This window comes from Bos indicus, chromosome 10 (genome assembly GCF_029378745.1).
Source record: "Bos indicus isolate NIAB-ARS_2022 breed Sahiwal x Tharparkar chromosome 10, NIAB-ARS_B.indTharparkar_mat_pri_1.0, whole genome shotgun sequence".
Taxonomy (NCBI): Eukaryota; Metazoa; Chordata; class Mammalia; order Artiodactyla; family Bovidae; genus Bos; species Bos indicus.
The window spans coordinates 101803005-101820371 of NC_091769.1; positions in this window are offsets into that span (position 1 = coordinate 101803005).

Genomic DNA, 17367 nt, shown 5'->3' on the forward strand with positions numbered 1-17367 from the left:
TGGTAGACATATTTCAGCTGTGCATAAGGAAAAGCTTTGAAGCTGCCTAGAATGCGGTGATTTGTGGTAGTGAGCTCCCTGTTGCCAGAGGCATGCAACGGAGCCCTTTCACTCATGCATCAAAACTGACCTGGGCAAGGCACCTTGGAAAGTATGGGGTCCAGAGGAGAGTGAGGCCCAGTGGGGACACTTTAGCACCTTGCCAAGTACGGGGGTCCAGAGGAGGATGAGGCCCATGGGGACACTTTAACAGGTAATTTTGATGTTGTGGGTAAGTGTGAGCACGGGGAGTGGGTGTCTGAATCTGCCTGGGAGCCTGAGGGAAGGGCGTTTTGAGGATAAGGATGCAGCCTGTGGCTGAATCTTAAAGTAGATCAGAAGCTTGCCAGCCAGACGGGGGCTGGGGAGAGGGCTGACAGTCATTCCCACATTCATTCATTTATTCAGGCTATATCTTCCGAATTATATATAGAAGGGCGTGTTGCAGAAGAAATGCAAGTATCAGGAGAAGGGGGGACTGGGGACTTTTGAAATTTAGAGTTGCCTTCACCATAGGTGTTAGAATTCATCTCCATGTAGAGATGCTTCTGGGGGAACAGGTCCCAGCTTCACGGAAGGCCAGGAGGGACCTCGGCCTTCTCTTCCTTGGCAGGCCTGCCTGTTGGGTGCTACCTTTCACTACCCCTGCCCCCGCCATTGCACGGCCAGCCCATCCAGTGTCTTTGCGCTGCTGCAGAAGGACGCCGCTGCGAGGAGGCTCTGGGAGCCGCGTATCCTAGCAACCTCCAAGGCTGGCATCCGCAGGGCAAGCCCAACTCAAGGTTGTTCTCTTTCCCCAGCCTTCCACTAATGTGTGTCCCCCACGGGCTTGAGGGGCAGGCTGTGGAGAAGAGGAGAGAGGTGGACGGGAAGTGCAGCATCCAGCCCCATCCTAGCCTGGATGAGGCTTCTCAAGGAACACCGCCAGGGTGAGGGGGTGGGGTGGGGAAGGGAGGAGAACAAGAGAAGTCCTTTAGCAGAATCTTGCCATCTGTCTGTCACCAAGGTTGGTTTACGGCCATTTAGAACACAATGAATCTAGGCAGTGGTTGTCAATGACAGCTAACTTCATAAATGATGACAGCTGGAAATTATTTTTATTTTCCTTGTGATGGAAGACCACAGCACCATCTCTGAAGTACTCCTGCCAAAAAACTTAAAAAATCAAGCCTGAATCTGATCAAGCCTCTAGAGGTAATTCTGAGTTACAGGGACTGCAGCCAGATCCTGTCTAAAGGAAGAACACTGTAGATTTCATCCACAGGAGATTGTAAAGAAAAAGAACAAAAGGCAAATCAAAATAACTTCAAATGAAACAGAAGGGGAACTTATAGATGAACTTAACAGAAGCTCAAGAGAAATACCACCGGAGAAGGCAATGGCAACCCACTCCAGTACTCTTGCCTGGAAAATCCCATGGATGGAGGGGCCTGGTAGGCTGCAGTCCATGGGGTCGTTAGGAGTCAGACACGACTGAGCGACTTCAATTTCACTTTTCACTTTCATGCATTGGAGAAGGAAATGGCAACCCACTCCAGTGTTCTTGCCTGGAGAATCCCAGGGACGGGGGAGCCTGGTGGGCTGCCGTCTATGGGGTCGCACAGAGTCGGATACGACTGAAGCGACTTAGCAGCAGCAGCAGCAAGAGAAATACCAACCCATGATAACATATGAACTTTATTTGGATTCTGATTCTTACTAATAAACTAAGAAGCAACAACAACAGTAAAACCTAAGACGCTCGTGGTCCAGCGATTCGCTGTCTGCGCTTCCAGCGTTGGGGGCGTGGGTTCGATCCCTGGCTGGGAAAACTAGCGTCCCGCACGCTGGGTGGTGTGGTCCAAAGCAGCAACAACAAACAAGCAAAATAAACAGCCTCCCACCAAACAGAAAGAGAGTCGTGAGACAGTTGAGGAAATCTGAACACTGACTGGATATCTACTGATGTCAACGAATGATTTTAATTTTAGGGAATGTTCAACTGGTTTAGGGATGATACTTAAAAAGAGCCCTGATTGCTTAGGACTACATACTGAAATATTTGTGGGTAAAATAATGCGAGGTCTGGAATGTGCTTTAAAATAATCCATGGCGGAGGAGAGTGTGTGGAGGTCTAGATGAGACAAGGTTGGCCTTGAGCTGATTGATTGGTGATGGGTCTAGGGGATCATTGTATTACGATATTAATTTATGCATGCACGCTCGGTCATGTCCCACTGTTTGTAGCCCCATGGACTGGAGCCCACCAGGTTCCTCAGTCCAGGGGGTCTCCTAGGTAACAATACTGGAGTGGGTTGCCATTTCCTCCTCCAAGGGATCTTCCCGACCCAGGGATTGAACCTGAGACTCTTGCATCTCCTGCATTGGCAGGTGGGTTCTTTACTACTGAGCCAGCTGGGAAGCAATATTAATTTAAGTATATGATATTGTTGCTATTTATGTAACCATTTTGGAGCTTCACAATGGCAATTTCATGTGATGCCACCTAACCCTTTGGTGTATGTTTGAAAGTCTTCATAATAAACACTTTTTAGAGCCAAAGGAAGAGTGCAGTCCTGCTTTTCCAAGAGGAGAGAGGTATCCCAGGCTGGAACTAAAATCTATGGGACTGTTACGAAAAAAAGCTGAAACGACTCTCAGCGGCCTCTGCTGCCTGCATGAATTACTTCTGTTGAACGAATGATCACGGTAACAATATTATAACTTACAGGTGACTGAAGGCAGATGCCTAGTGAGTTGACTGGATATGTGGTTGCTGCAGAAGATGACATCATGGATGTTTCAACTGCTTAATAAGTAACAATAAAAAATTAAAGCAATCCAAACAAGCAGGAGATGGAGGATAAAGTGAAAATTCTTCCTGCTTTTGAAAGAAGCCACACTGGGTCATTCCCGGAGCCTAACCTGTCCCTGAGGACCGTTGGCCAGAAGACCCCAAAGAGGGGGCAGCGTCAACCCCTGCTTTGCCTCATGGTCTTGCAAATCTTCCGGTTTTTGAAGCCGTAGCCTGCATCTCCTGCCTGTTTCTCAGACTTGTGGTTTCCTGTATCTGGAGAAGGCCCAGATCACTCCACTAAGCCCTTTGTCTAGTTCCCGTTTTATCTTTATGCTGAATTAATTCCTCGAGCAGCCAACAGGGTTTTATTTGTTCCTTTTAATATCGTCTTCTCTTCGTGGACCGTGCTGGGTGCTTTAAGGCGACCTGCTTTCTTGTCACAGCGAGCTAATGAGTCAAATCCCGAGGCCGCCTTTCCTAGCTTTGTGGCCCTAGGCAAGTAATACTGAACCTCCATTTGAGCCTCCTTTTCCTTACTTGCAAATTGGGGGTAATGATAGTTAATATCTGCATATAGGGATCTTAGGAGGATTAAATAAATAAGGCAGGTCGGTCACCTACTGTCTGGCACATTGTAAGGCTCAGTAAATGATAACTACCACTATTATTATTTTTACAGAAAACCTTGGATGTTTAACAGTGAAGATAAGCTGGGTGGTTTTGGGGATGTGTGATACATCCTAGGGGACTGGTTTCACAAGGAAGTCTTGTACTAAGAAACTGCTAAGTGCCCCTCACCGTTCATTCTCCTCTTTTACGTTAATAAAAAAGCTAAGACTACATTTCCCAGCCTTCCTTGCTGCTAGACGTGGGCCTGTGACTAAGTTCTGGCCAAAGAAGTGAAAGCACAAGTGTGGTGTAGGACTTCTAGAAAGGCTGCTTCAAGGATCTGATTCAGCTGGGAGGAGAGTCCCTTGCCCCGTATGTTTTTGCTTCTGCTGGTACGGAGCATTGATGTGATGGTTGCAGCTCTAGAATCCTCTTTGGAGTGTGAACCGATCTTGCAGATAGATAATGTGTACTGAGGATAATAGAACCTGAGAGGAGTCTGGGTATCGGATGACTGTGGAGTCACCAGAAAGCCCCTGGACTGCCTGTCTCTGTCGTTTTCTGTGTAGAGAAGTAAACTATCTGTTTAAGTGCCCCGCCCACCCCCCCGCCCCTGCTTTTTTCTGTTGTACACAGCTGAACCTAATTCCAAAGGTGTTGGAATGTTAATGTGTTAAATGTTGAGGCACAGGCACTGACCAGTCAGAACAGAGCAGACTGTGGCCCTAGGGATAGAGCAGCAGAGGGAGGGATTGGGGGATTTGGGGTGGCGGAGCCTGGGGAAGCAGATAGTCACCAACCAGCATGGAGACAGTTTAATATTTTGACCCGCTCTATCGATGGATGCTGCTCAGCCACTTCAATAGCGTCTCACCCTCTGTGACCCCGTGGACTGTAGCCCCCGAGGCTCCTCTGTCCAGGGGATGCTCCAAGCAAGAGTACTGGCGTAGGTGGCCGTACCCTCCTCCAGGGAATCTTCCCCACCCAGGGGTCAAACCCACGTCTCTTGTGTCTCTTGCATTGGCAGGCATATTCTTTACCCTGAGCCACCGGGGAAGCTCACATCAATGGCTCCACAGCTGAAAATCGGATGAGTACAGCCCTGCCTAAACCTATCCATAGAATGAATAATGCTTAAGAACAGCTGAGACGACTGGAGAAGGCCTTCAGGCCCTGGGCACCGCTTGAGTAGAAGGTAAAGGGCGAGTGACCCACAGTGAGTTATGGAGAATGAGAACTGCAGATCAATGTGACTTAATGGGAAGGTTCTTTCTTTTTTTGTTTTTTTCATTAAAAAAAAATGTGTTAACATACATGTAGCATAACATGTACCATCTTAGCCATTTTTCAGTGTTCAGTTCGGTTGTATTGAATACATTTATAAAGTTATGCAAGCATTACCATCCATCTCCATAACTCTTTTCATCTTGTAAAACTGAAACTCTGTTCCCACAAAGCAGTAACTCCTGGTTCCCCTCCCCGAGTCCCTGGCAGGCATATTCTTACCTTCTGTCTCGGTGATGTTGCCTACTCTCAGTACTTCATATAAGTGAAATCATATAATATTTGCCTTTTTTTGACAAGCTTATTTCACTTAGCATAATGTCCTCTAGTTTCATCTATGTTGTACTGTATGTCAGAGTTTCTTCCCTTTGTATGGCTGAATAATATTCCATTATATGTATATGCCACGTTTTGTTTATCTATGCATCAATCAATGGACACTTAGGTTTCTCCCACATTTCAGCCATTGTGAGTAGTGTTGTCATGAACATGGATCTACAAATGTCTCTCTGAGATTCTGTTTTTAAATTTTGGGAATATATATCCTGAAGTAGAATTCTTATGTTACATGGTAATTCTTTTTTTTGTAATTTCTTGAGGAACCTCCATACTGTTTTCCCTGCCCCAGCAACAGGGCACAATGGCCCAATCTCTCCACATCCTCCCAATACCTCTTTCCTATTTTCTCCCCCAGATTTATTGAGGTGTAACAGAGAGTGAGTACTGTATATTGAGGTGTAACAGAGAGTCAGTGCTATATGTTGAGGTGTAACAGAGAGTCAGTGCTGTATGTTGAGGTGTAGCAGACACTCAGTACTGTATGTTGAGGTGTAACAGACAGTCAGTGTTATATGTTGAGGTGTAACAGACACTCAGTACTGTGTGTTGAGATGTAACAGTCAGTCAGTGTTAAATGTTGAGGTATTATAGACACTCAGTACTGTGCGTTGAGGTATAACAGACACTCAGTACTGTATGTTGAGGTGTAACAGACACTCAGTGCCGTGTGTTAAGGTGTAACAGACACTCAGAACTGTGTGTTGAGGTGTAACAGTCAGTACTCTATGTTGAGGTGTAACAGACACTCAGTACTGTGTGTTGAGGTGTAACAGACACTCAGTACTGTATGTTGAGGTGTAATAGATATCCAGTGCCGTATGTTGAGGTGTAACAGACATTCATTGCTGTATGTTGAGGTGTAACAGGCACTCAGTGCTGTGTGTTGAGGTGTAACAGGCACTCAGTACTCTATGTTGAGGTGTAACAGACACTCAGTGCTGTGTGTTGAGGTGTAACAGACACTCAGTGCTGTGTGTTGAGGTGTAACAGTCAGTCAGTACTCTATGTTGAGGTGTAACAGACACTCAGTGCTGTGTGTTGAGGTGTAACAGTCAGTCAGTACTCTATGTTGAGGTGTAACAGACACTCAGTGCCGTGTGTTAAGGTGTAACAGACACTCAGAACTGTGTTGAGGTGTAACAGTCAGTACTCTATGTTGAGGTGTAACAGACACTCAGTACTGTGTGTTGAGGTGTAACAGACACTCAGTACTGTATGTTGAGGTGTAATAGATATCCAGTGCCGTATGTTGAGGTGTAACAGACATTTATTGCTGTATGTTGAGGTGTAACAGGCACTCAGTGCTGTGTGTTGAGGTGTAACAGTCAGTCAGTACTCTATGTTGAGGTGTAACAGACACTCAGTGCTGTGTGTTGAGGTGTAACAGTCAGTCAGTACTCTATGTTGAGGTGTAACAGACATTCAGTGCTATGTGTTGAGGTGTAACAGACACTCAGTGCTGTGTGTTGAGGTGTAACAGTCAGTCAGTACTCTATGTTGAGGTGTAACAGACACTCAGTGCCGTGTGTTAAGGTGTAACAGACACTCAGAACTGTGTGTTGAGGTTTAACAGTCAGTACTCTATGTTGAGGTGTAACAGACACTCAGTACTGTGTGTTGAGGTGTAACAGACACTCAGTACTGTATGTTGAGGTGTAATAGATATCCAGTGCCGTATGTTGAGGTGTAACAGACATTCATTGCTGTGTGTTGAGGTGTAACAGGCACTCAGTACTCTATGTTGAGGTGTAACAGACACTCAGTGCTGTGTGTTGAGGTGTAACAGACACTCAGTTCTGTGTGTTGAGGTGTAACAGTCAGTCAGTACTCTATGTTGAGGTGTAACAGACACTCAGTGCTGTGTGTTGAGGTATAACAGTCAGTCAGTACTCTATGTTGAGGTGTAACAGACATTCAGTGCTATGTGTTGAGGTGTAACAGACACTCAGTGCTGTGTGTTGAGGTGTAACAGTCAGTCAGTACTCTATGTTGAGGTGTAACAGACACTCAGTGCTGTGTGTTGAGGTGTAACAGATATTTGGTACTGTATGTTTAATGTGTACAGCATAATGATCTTACTGACATACATCATGAAATTATTGTCATGTTTAGTGAATATTCATCATCTCACAGTAGAAATAAATAGAAAAATTTACTTCCTCATGATGCAAGCTATGGTTTTCCCAGTTGTCACATGTGGATCTGAGAGGTGGACTGTAAAGAAAGCTGAGCACCAAAGAATTGATGCTTTTGAACTGTGGTGTTGGAGAAGACTCTTGAGAGTCCCTTGGACTGCAAGGAGATCCAACCAGTCCATTCTGAAGGAGATCAGTCCTGGGATTTCTTTGGAGGGAATGATGCTAAAGGGGAAACTCCAGTACTTTGGCCACCTCATGTGAAGAGTTGACTCATTGGAAAAGACCTTGATGCTGGGAGGGATTGGGGGCAGGAGGAGAAGGGGATGACAGAGGATGAGATGGCTGGATGGCATCACTGACTCGATGAACAGGAGTTTGAGCAAGCTCCGGGAGTTGGTGATGGACAGGGAGGCCTGGCATGCTGCAGTCCATGGGGTCGCAGAGAGTCGGACACGACTGAGCGACTGAACTGAACTGAACTGATGCAAGCTCTGAAGATTTTCCTTCTTGACTGCTTTCATTTGTAACACACAGCAGTGTTAAGTCTGTCGTGTATATCACATCCCTAGTACTTACTTATCTTATAACTGGATGTTTGTACCTTTGACTACCTTCATCCAATTTCCCCTTCCCCAACGCCCCCCCGCCCCTGCCGCCTCTGGTAGACTCAAGTCTGATTGCTTTTTCTATGAGTTCATTAATTTATTTATTTGTTTTTGAAGTGTAATTGACCTACAACACGTGCTAGCTCCTAGCGTACACTGTGGTGATCACGTATTTCTATACATTTCAGAATAATCATAATCGTAAGCTGAGTCACTACTTGTCACCATATGCTATGTAACTGTTGATTACGTCCCTCCCACTGCACATGGCCTCCCTGTGACTTGTTTATTCTGTAACGGACGGCTGCACCTCTAACCTCCTCTATCCGTTTCTCCCGTTATCCCGGCCTCCTCCCCTCTGTTCTCGTGTCTGGGTCTGTGACTGTTTCTGTTCTATGTTTGTCTGTTTGTTTTGCTTTTTAGAGTCCACATGTAATCGAATCATACAGCATTTGTCTTTCTCTGACTTATTTCACTTAGCATGATGCCCTCTTGATCCACCCCTGTGTCTCAAATGGCAAAATTTCATTCTTTTTCATGGCTGAGTAGTATTCTGTTGTGTGTGAAGTGCTATCTCATCGCAGTTTTGATTTGCATTTCCCTAATTAGTGGTGCTGAGCATCTTTATATGCTCATTGGCCATCTATATGCCTCCTTTGAAGAAAGAATATTCTTCTTAACATGTGTATGTAGGTTATAAGAGGGACTGGAAGATGCCATTTGAAATAACATCAAAGAGGCCAGATGAGTCAGATTACAGAAGCCTGTGAGAGGCAGATTCAGAAATATTCTTGAATTTGAGGCTAGAAGGAGCATTTGTGGGTGTGGGGGTGAGTGAGGGAGCAGATGGCCCCAGGAAGTGAGGCATCATGGCTCTGCAGTGCTGCTTTCCCCATCAGTCAAAGAAATCACGAGTCCATCCGGATTCGGTGGGGAGCAGACTTGTGCCCCTCTTGCTGGGAGGAGTGTCAGGGTCCTGTTGCAGACACGCACATGAGATGGAGGCTCTATCGCGGCCGTCTTTGGAAAGGACAGCCTGGCATGGAGCTATCTGTCCTGTCCAGCACCTGTCTTGTTAAGAAGCCTTCAGGGTGGCTGCCTTCTCTTTCTAGCTCCAGCCTCTTCAGAAGTATCTGGAGGTGCTTACTGTCTTCTAAATGGGATACAGTGTGCACCTAAATTATTTATGGAAACCGGTGATATCTTTAGTGGAAAATAACCAAGAAAACGCTTAAGCATGGCACTAATTAGCTAATGTAATTGAAACGAAGGGAATAGTTCAGACTCTAAGTATGACTCAAAAATAAAGAGAAATGATTTTTCAGTGGGAGGTGATATAGTTCTCATCATTATTCAAAATGACTGGATCTATGAGTCATTCATTTAGCAAAACTTCCTGAGTGCCCACTAGGTGCCAAGCAGTGTGTGAGGTCCAGGGTGAAGAGGCCGGTGACCCAGCTCCTCCCTGCGAGCACTGGGGGATGAGGAAGTGTGCGCTACGGCCTGCTGAGCCCCTGCGGGGAGAATGCGGAAGGAGCCCGGGGGTGTGCGGCTGCAGGGCTCAGGGGTCAACCTCGAGCTGGGTTTTCAAGGAGCATAAGAGCACCAGGAGGGCCTCCCTGGTGGCTCAGACGGTAAAGAGTCCGCCTGCGATGCAGGAGACTCAGGTTCGATCCCTAGGTTGGGAACGTGCCCTGGAGAAGGGAGTAGCTACACACTCCAGTGTTCTTGCCTGGAGGACTCCGTGGACAGAGGAGCCTGGTGGGCGACAGTCCATGGGGTCACAAAGAGTCAGACACGACTGAGTGACTAACACACACACACACACACACACACACACACACGAGTACCAGGAACCCAGGGGCAAAGCAGGGCCAGGACTTCCCAGGTGACCCTGCAAGCTTGCTAAGGGTTGGGTCTTCTCAACCATGGCTGACTGTTGATCTCACAGACCCAAAGTTTAAAAATTATACATATATATATAGTTTTCTATATTTATATGTGTTAATGTACGATTTTCATCTTTCACTATAGCCTTAACATGAGCAATAGCAAGTCCTAGACAGTGATATGGGGCTACTCAAGGAAGTAGCAGGCAGCCTCCCCACCCCCGTCTCTACAAGCCCAGAGGGAACTGTCCATTCATATTGAGGGCAATGATCAACGTCCAAAATGATCATTCTGGCCATCCAAATTTTTTATTATTTCTTAGATCCACTAAGAAATGGATCTAAATGAGGCATACCAGATGACCACATCTTAAAGAAAATCAACCATTGTTATATAAATTTACAAAGAACATTTACACATACACTTTTTCTTGGCAGCCCCGTAAATGAGTTTATCCCCATTTTCTTGATCAAGGCTCGGAAAAGTCAAGTGTCTCGCTCAAGGCCACTCAGTTAAAATCAGAGAGGGGACTCCAACCTAGTTCTTCTGACGTGCTTTACTGTCTGGATTGGATAATGAACTTCTGTGGGACAGCTGATTCTTCCATGATGCCAGCCAGGCGACAGAAGAATGGATCCGAGTTGCCATCAAGGAGGAAGGAAGCGATGGTCTTTGGTCTTTATCATTTTGACCCCACCCCCCACCACACCAGGCCACTCTGAGCCTGGACATCCTGCCGCAGGAGGAGGAGAGGGGCGGCATCCCGGGAGGCTTTCTGAGCTAGGTTGGGACGCGGAGAACGCAATGTGCCCCACAGTCTGCTGCTCAGAATTCAGTCAGCTGGGCCCATCTCAAGATCCAGGGAGCAGGGAGATACAGTCCCAAGCATCCCAGTGCTCCTGGCACCGCGGAGACTGAGAGAGCGCAGCGCGACAGTTTGGTGTCTGGATCAGCAGTGCCGCAAACCAGCGCTGGCTGAGCGCCTGCAGCGCACCAAGCAGCTTCCTGTGAGCGCGTCCGCACTGCGCAGTCAGTCCTCACGTCACGGCCGGTGGAGGACTATGATAAGGCACCTAAGGCCCCGGGCGACCCGGTGGCTCAGCCATAGAGAATCCGCCCAGTGCAGGAGACCTGGGCTTGATCCCTGGGTCGGGAAGATCCCCTGGAGAAGGGAACGGCTACCCACTCCAGTATTCTGGCCTGGGAAGTCCCATGGGCAGAAGAGCCTGGAGGGCTCTAGTCCACGGGGTCGCAAAGAGTTGGACACGACTGAGAGACTAAATCTCAGGTTCCGAGCGGGGCGGGTAACCGGGCGCACACCGAGCTCCCTGCTCTAGACTCCGGGCGTGGCCGGCCCCACGCGGCCCTCCCGACGCCTCTGCTCCATCACCTGCCCGGGGCTCCGCCTCCCCACTCCGGCCACTCTCTCCAGGTCTCATGCGCCCCCTTCCCCCAGCGTGTCCCCCCAGCCCACTCTCCGCTCTGCCACCAGTGACCGTGAAAGCCAGGCATGGCTCTGTCTCTGCCCCTTCCTCCAGCGCCGGCCTGTCGCGCTCGGGATGAAGTGCAGACGCCCTCGCAGCAGTTATGTCCACCTGGTGACGGCACCTCCATCCTCGCCTCCCGCCAGGCGATATGCTTCAAACGCTAGGCACCACCCCCTTGAGCTTCTCACCAGGCCCCATTCACCATGAAGCCTGACTGAATTCGTGCCTTCACAGTGCTGTTCCTTCTTTCTGGAATGTTCTTCCTTCTTGCATTTGCCAAATTCCAGATCTTCAGGACAAGGCTCAGAGACCACCCACCCCTTACGTCCCCTCCAGGCTCCCCGAGCTGAGTCCTTCATTCTCTCTTCTGTGCTTCCCGAGTTTGCATCAAGACCCCAGCCCTTCCCACCTGGCCTTGCTGTCTGTTCCTCCCTTGAGTGTCTCCCTCCCGAGACCAGGAGCAACTCAGGGTCAGAAGAGAGTCTCATCCACGACCATTTCCAGGGGGCCTGGAACAGGGCCGAGCTCTTCCTTTGTCACGGTGTCCCGTCAGGAGGAGGGAGCCTGTGCTCCACGACCCGTTCTTCCCCGGCCAGATCGGACCCTGGTTGAATAGAGGGAGGGCACTTGTCTAGTCACTGGTTCTTGGCTCTGGGAGCCTTGTCGAAGTTACTAACGGCCAAGCGTCACCCCCGGCTTCCAAGGTGGCCTTAGTGGTAAAGAATCAGTCTGCCAGCGCAGGAGAGGCAAGAGACTTGGGTTCCATCCCTGAGTCGGGAAGACCCCCTGGAGGAGGAAACGGCAGCCCACTCCAGTGTTCTTGTCTGGAGAATCCCATGGACAGAGGAGCCTGGCGGGCTGCAGTCCGTGGGGTCACAGAAAGGGGGACGTGACTGAGCGCACACACGAGCATCACCCCCGGCAACTCTCAGTAATGCTCCCGGTGCCTCTGACATGTGGCCGGGGTGAGGACCACTCCAGGCTCTCACGCGCACACAGAGGCCCAGGATCACGCCGAAGTGCCAGCTCGGATCCTGTGGGCCAGGGTGGGGTCGGAGGGTCTGCATTTCTCATAAGCTCCCCAGCGATGGCAGTGCTGCAGGTCCAAAGACCACGGTTTGAGGAGGAAAGACTTAGATGACTGTCCCATCACTGGCTTGGCATCGGATGCCCCTGAGTGGGGAGGAGGCCTGGAGGCCTGCAGCTCAGAGAGGAGGGGGAGGGGGAGGGAAGGAGATGAGGTCGGGGAGACGGGGTCCCTGGGAGCTGTCAGGGAGGACGCACGGGGGACCTTGGCACGTGCGTGGAGGTGACAGTGCTGCCTGACACGCCGCATCCCCAGGGTCCATGGCCCTGCGAGTCACAACAGCTAGAGCTTGTCAGGTGCCCGGCACTGCCCTGGACTCGCAATTCATTTAATCCCCTCGTCCTTTTTACAAATGAGGCAACAGAGGGCGGAGAGATTAAATGACACACCCAAGGTCACAGTAGGAAATGACAGAAGGCAGGCTCCCTGGGTCCAGGTCTGAGCGACTCGCCCCTTCGCGCATCGCCCCTCTGGTTTCTGAGCCAATGCATTTCTATTTCTTTGTTCATTTCGCCAAGTACTCCATGGGCCCTGGCTCTGATCGAGGTCGGGCGCAGGTGCTGGGAACGCGAGGATGCCACTGCCCCGGTGGCCACGACAGAGCCCTCGACCTGTGCGCAAATCTGTGCTGGCGAGCAGCACCCCGCCCCCCTCAATACCCGGTCCCAGCTGGAGCCTGCGCCGGGTGGGGAGGAGGGTCCCCGGACCACTGCGCACATGGCTCTGGGTGGGACACAGGCACAGTGCCCCGCCCATCTTCCCCGCACAGCCACCTGCCCTGCCCTGCCGTCCCCAGCCCCCTGCCCCCGCCAGCCCCGGGTTTCCTGGCCCCAGCCCCCGGGGCCATCCAACCGCTTGCCCTTTACAAAATCGATTCCATTCTACTATTTACTAATTGCCTACTTATTATCTTGATGGGTGGAATAGGGCACCCAGCCCTCGGGGTGCCTGGAAAGCAGACTGACTTCCAGCCCACATTGCTTGGATAACAGCAGAGCCTCAGGCCGCGAGGCGGGGAGGCCGGGTGGGTGGGCTGGGTGCCCCTGCCCCCCGCCCCGGGTCCCTGGCTCCTGGGCACTGACAGCCGCGCCTCCCCTCAGGTGGGTGAGCTCAGTGGCTGAGATCACAGGTCTCCTTCCGGGAACCTGATTGCTGTGGGAGATAAGACCCTGAGCTCCAGGTGGGGACGCAGGGTCAGGAGGAGGATGATCGGAATCAGAGCATCAGGCAGAAGGGAAAGCTGACCCCAGCCAGACCTTCCTTGGTCTAAGCGTCTGTCTCACTGGGCCTCGTGTTGGTATCATTGCCTCCACCTTCAGGCTGGGAGCTCCAACAGCATCTGATCTTTCTCATCTCTGTCACCCGTGGAGCCTGCGTAGATGACGTCATGTGTATCCCATGGGGGAAGACAGCCCAAGGATTATCATTCCACTTAGACTGAAGCTGAAAGTCCAATACTTTGGCCACATGATGCAAAGAGCCGACTCACTGGAAAAGACCCTGATGCTGGAAAAGATTTGAAGGCGGGAGGAGAAGGGGACGACAGAGGATGAGATGGTTGGATGGCATCACCGACTCAATGGACAGGAGTTTGAGAAAGCGCCGGGAGTTGGTGATGGACAGGGAGGCCTGACGTGCTTGCAGTCCATGGGGTCACAGAGAGTCGGACACGCCTGGGCAGCTTTCACTTTCACTTTTTCACTTCACATTGTCCTGTTGCAAGGCGTGGGCTCCAGGGCACCCAGGTGTCAGTAGCTGCTGCCGGCAGGCTCGGAAGCGGAGGCACCCGGGCTTACTTGCCTTGAGGCTTGTGGAATCTTCCCGGCCAGGGATCAAACTCTGTGTCCTCTGGATTGGCAGATGGATTCTTAACCCCTGGCCATCAAGGAGCAGCCTGTGGATTCTTGGGAGTCTCTTAAAGCCATCTGTCCACTTCATGAGAACTAATTCAAGGAAAAGCAGTTTGCAAACTCAGCTTCCTGAGCAAAAGTGAAACCCATGCCTTGAAATACTCAGGGCCAGAGCCTGCCCTCATCTCTCCACCATGTGGCTGCCTGACTGGGAGAGGTCAGTTTGCAGTCAATTCAACGTTAGTAAAGCTTCAGTTCCTTCCCAGTTTGTGTGTAAAGATCTGAATGAGAATTCTAATTTTGTCGTTCTGCGCTCAGATCAGTCAGCTTTAGCACTCGGGTCCAGACTTCCAGTACAGTCTGTTTCTTGCTCCTTTAATAGTAATTACCATTTCTTCCATGGTTTGCCAGCATTCTTACATAAGATTCACCCAATTTTACATGGATCAACTCTTTGGCTAGCCAAATAAACATTTGAAAATAGCCCCAGAGAGTTATTTGATTCAATAAATACATGCTCAGGGACACCAACCGTGCTCAAGAACCCTTGTTTATGAAGCATTAAGTTCAAAATAGGCGACTGGTGTTCAGCATCACACAAGGTAGAAACTCTGATTTTAACTGATGGAGCGAACAAATGCTCTGAAGGGCTTGCGACTCCTGTTAACAGTCCCCCCCCACCTGTGACTTGTTGGGTCGACATTTACAAAGGAACAGGGGTGGTGACCACCGGAATCAGTGGGCCCGCTGGATTTGTGTCTCCCAAATAAGCAAACGGAGCGGAGGGGGTTAGAAGGGGACGTACCTGAGCCTCGCAGAGGCTGAAGGTCACACCGAGAGCTGATGGTGGAACTGGGTTAAAGCTGGGTCTTAAATAGTGCTATAGGAATCTTGCAGGTTGACCTGTGCTATTTTGAAGACGTTTTGAGATTCTTTGATCTTTTTTTCACTTTTATTTACTTGATCCCAAGTCAAAGCTGTAAAACAAGGTACATTCAGATAAGTCTACTTCTACCATCTTTTTATTAGTTTTGGGGATTCCTTCAATTGTTTCTTTTTAAAAATATAAATAAAACACACACACGTGTATGTGTGTGTGTGTGTGTTTCTTCCTGTTCTATACACAAAAAGGGCAAGCTGTGCATGCTGTCTGGCAACCTCCCTGAACAATATGTCTTGGAAACTGCTCGTAGCATTATTTGGAGATTGTCTTCGTTCCTTCTGTCTTCCTTTGGCTGTGCTGGGGCTTGGCTGCGGCACACGGGAGCTTCCTTACTGCGTGTGGGCTCTCTAGTTGTGGCAAGCGGGCTCCAGAGCCCACAGGCTCAGCAGCCTTGGGGCTGAAAGCAAGCCCACTGCATTGGAAGGCATTGGAAGGCGGATACTTAACCGCTGGACTTCCTGGGAAGGCCCTGTCCTCGCCCTTTTGTATAGCTGCATAGTAATCCATTGTCGAGCTTGTGACTCACTGCTCTTTAGACGAGGTGGATTTAGTTAATATAGTCAAGCCTGTGAGTAGGGGCGTTTATAAAGAGCTGGAGGCAAGAGGGGAGAAGTGAGAGTCCCAGATCAGAGGGTTTTTTTTTTTTTTTAAAGAATTGACTGCTGGTCTATGATCGAAACAGGGCTTCCCTTGTAGCTTAGTTGGTAAAGAATCTGCCTGCAGTGCAGGAGACCCGGGTTCAATCCCTGGGTCGGGAAGATCGCCTGGAGAAGGAAATGGCAACCCACTCCAGTATCCTTGTCTGGAAAATCTCATGGACAGTGGAGCCTGGTGGGCTGCAGTCCACAGGGTCGCAAAGAGTTGGCCACGACTGAGCGACTAATACTAACGACTAACACTAATCCATGGGTGCTCTTGAACTGTGGTGTTGGAAAAGACTCTTGAGAGTTCCTTGGACTGCAAGGACATCCAACCAGTCCATCCTAAAGGAAATCACTCCCTAATATTCATTGGAAGGACTGATGCTGAAGCTGAAACTCCAACACTCTGGCCACCTGATGCAAGGAACTGACTCATTGGAAAAGACCCTGATGCTGGGAAAGATTAAGGGCAGGAGGAGAAAGGGGGAAACAGATGAGATGGCTGGATGGCATCACTGACTCAGTGGGCATGAGTTTGAGTGAACTCCAGGAGTTGGTGATGGACAGGGAAGCCTGGCGTGCTACAGTCCATGGGGTTGCAAAGAATTGGACATGACTGAGTGACTGAACTGAACTGAACTGATGATAATCCGTTGTATGGATTACATTGTACATAGGCTATTCAACCAATTATTTATTGATAAATATTTGTGTTTTTATGCTTCAGTGAAGACCATTTGCCCATATCATTTTGTATTTCTTTTGGTGTACTTTGGGGTAGATTCCTAGAAATGACTTTACTGGGTCAAAAGGTAAAGGCCTCTTTACAAAAGGTAAGGTAAATGCCTATATAATTTTGCTGCTGCTGCTGCTAAGTCACTTCAGTCGTGTCCGACTCCGTGCAACCCCATAGACGGAAGCCCACCAGGCTCCCCCATCCCTGGGATTCTCCAGGCAAGAACACTGGAGTGGGTTGCCATTTGCCAAATTCTTGATAGGGATTGCATATTTTTTGCTTTTCTCCCAGGATTGACTGAACTGGACTGATTGTCTGAGAGTGACTATTTCCCTATGGCTTCTCCAGCAGCATATGTTGTTAAGTTTTTGAAGTCTGCCGATATGACAGGTAAGAAGTAGTAATATCTCGACTTAGTGTTAATTTCCATTTTCTATTTTCATAAGTTTAGGGGCTATATGCTTTTTTTCATGGGAACTGTCCATTCAAATTTTTTATCCACTTTCTGCTGAGTTGTTGTTAGGGGTACTCTTTGTGAGGTAAGTTTAAAAATATTTTCCAAGTTTAACATTTTTTTCACTGTGCTTATTTTTCTATATGGAAAATTTTAAACTTTTTTATTTGGTAATTTTACTTGGTAAAATTAAAATTTTGGTAATTTTTCCCCCTCATTGCTTTGCACTTTTAGTCATACTTAAGAAAATGTTTTTCCAACCCCAGGTTATAAAGGAATTCACATATGCTTTCTTTATAGCATTATTGTTTTAGCTTTTACAGTTAGATTCCTAGTTCATATGGAATTTATCCTGGCATGCAATGTGAAGATCGAATCTGATTTTACCTTTTTCTGTGTGGCTATCCAGCTGTCTCATCACAACTTATTAAAATGTTCTTCTTTGCCTCCATTAACTTGAAATGCTACCTTTATTGTATATCAAATTTG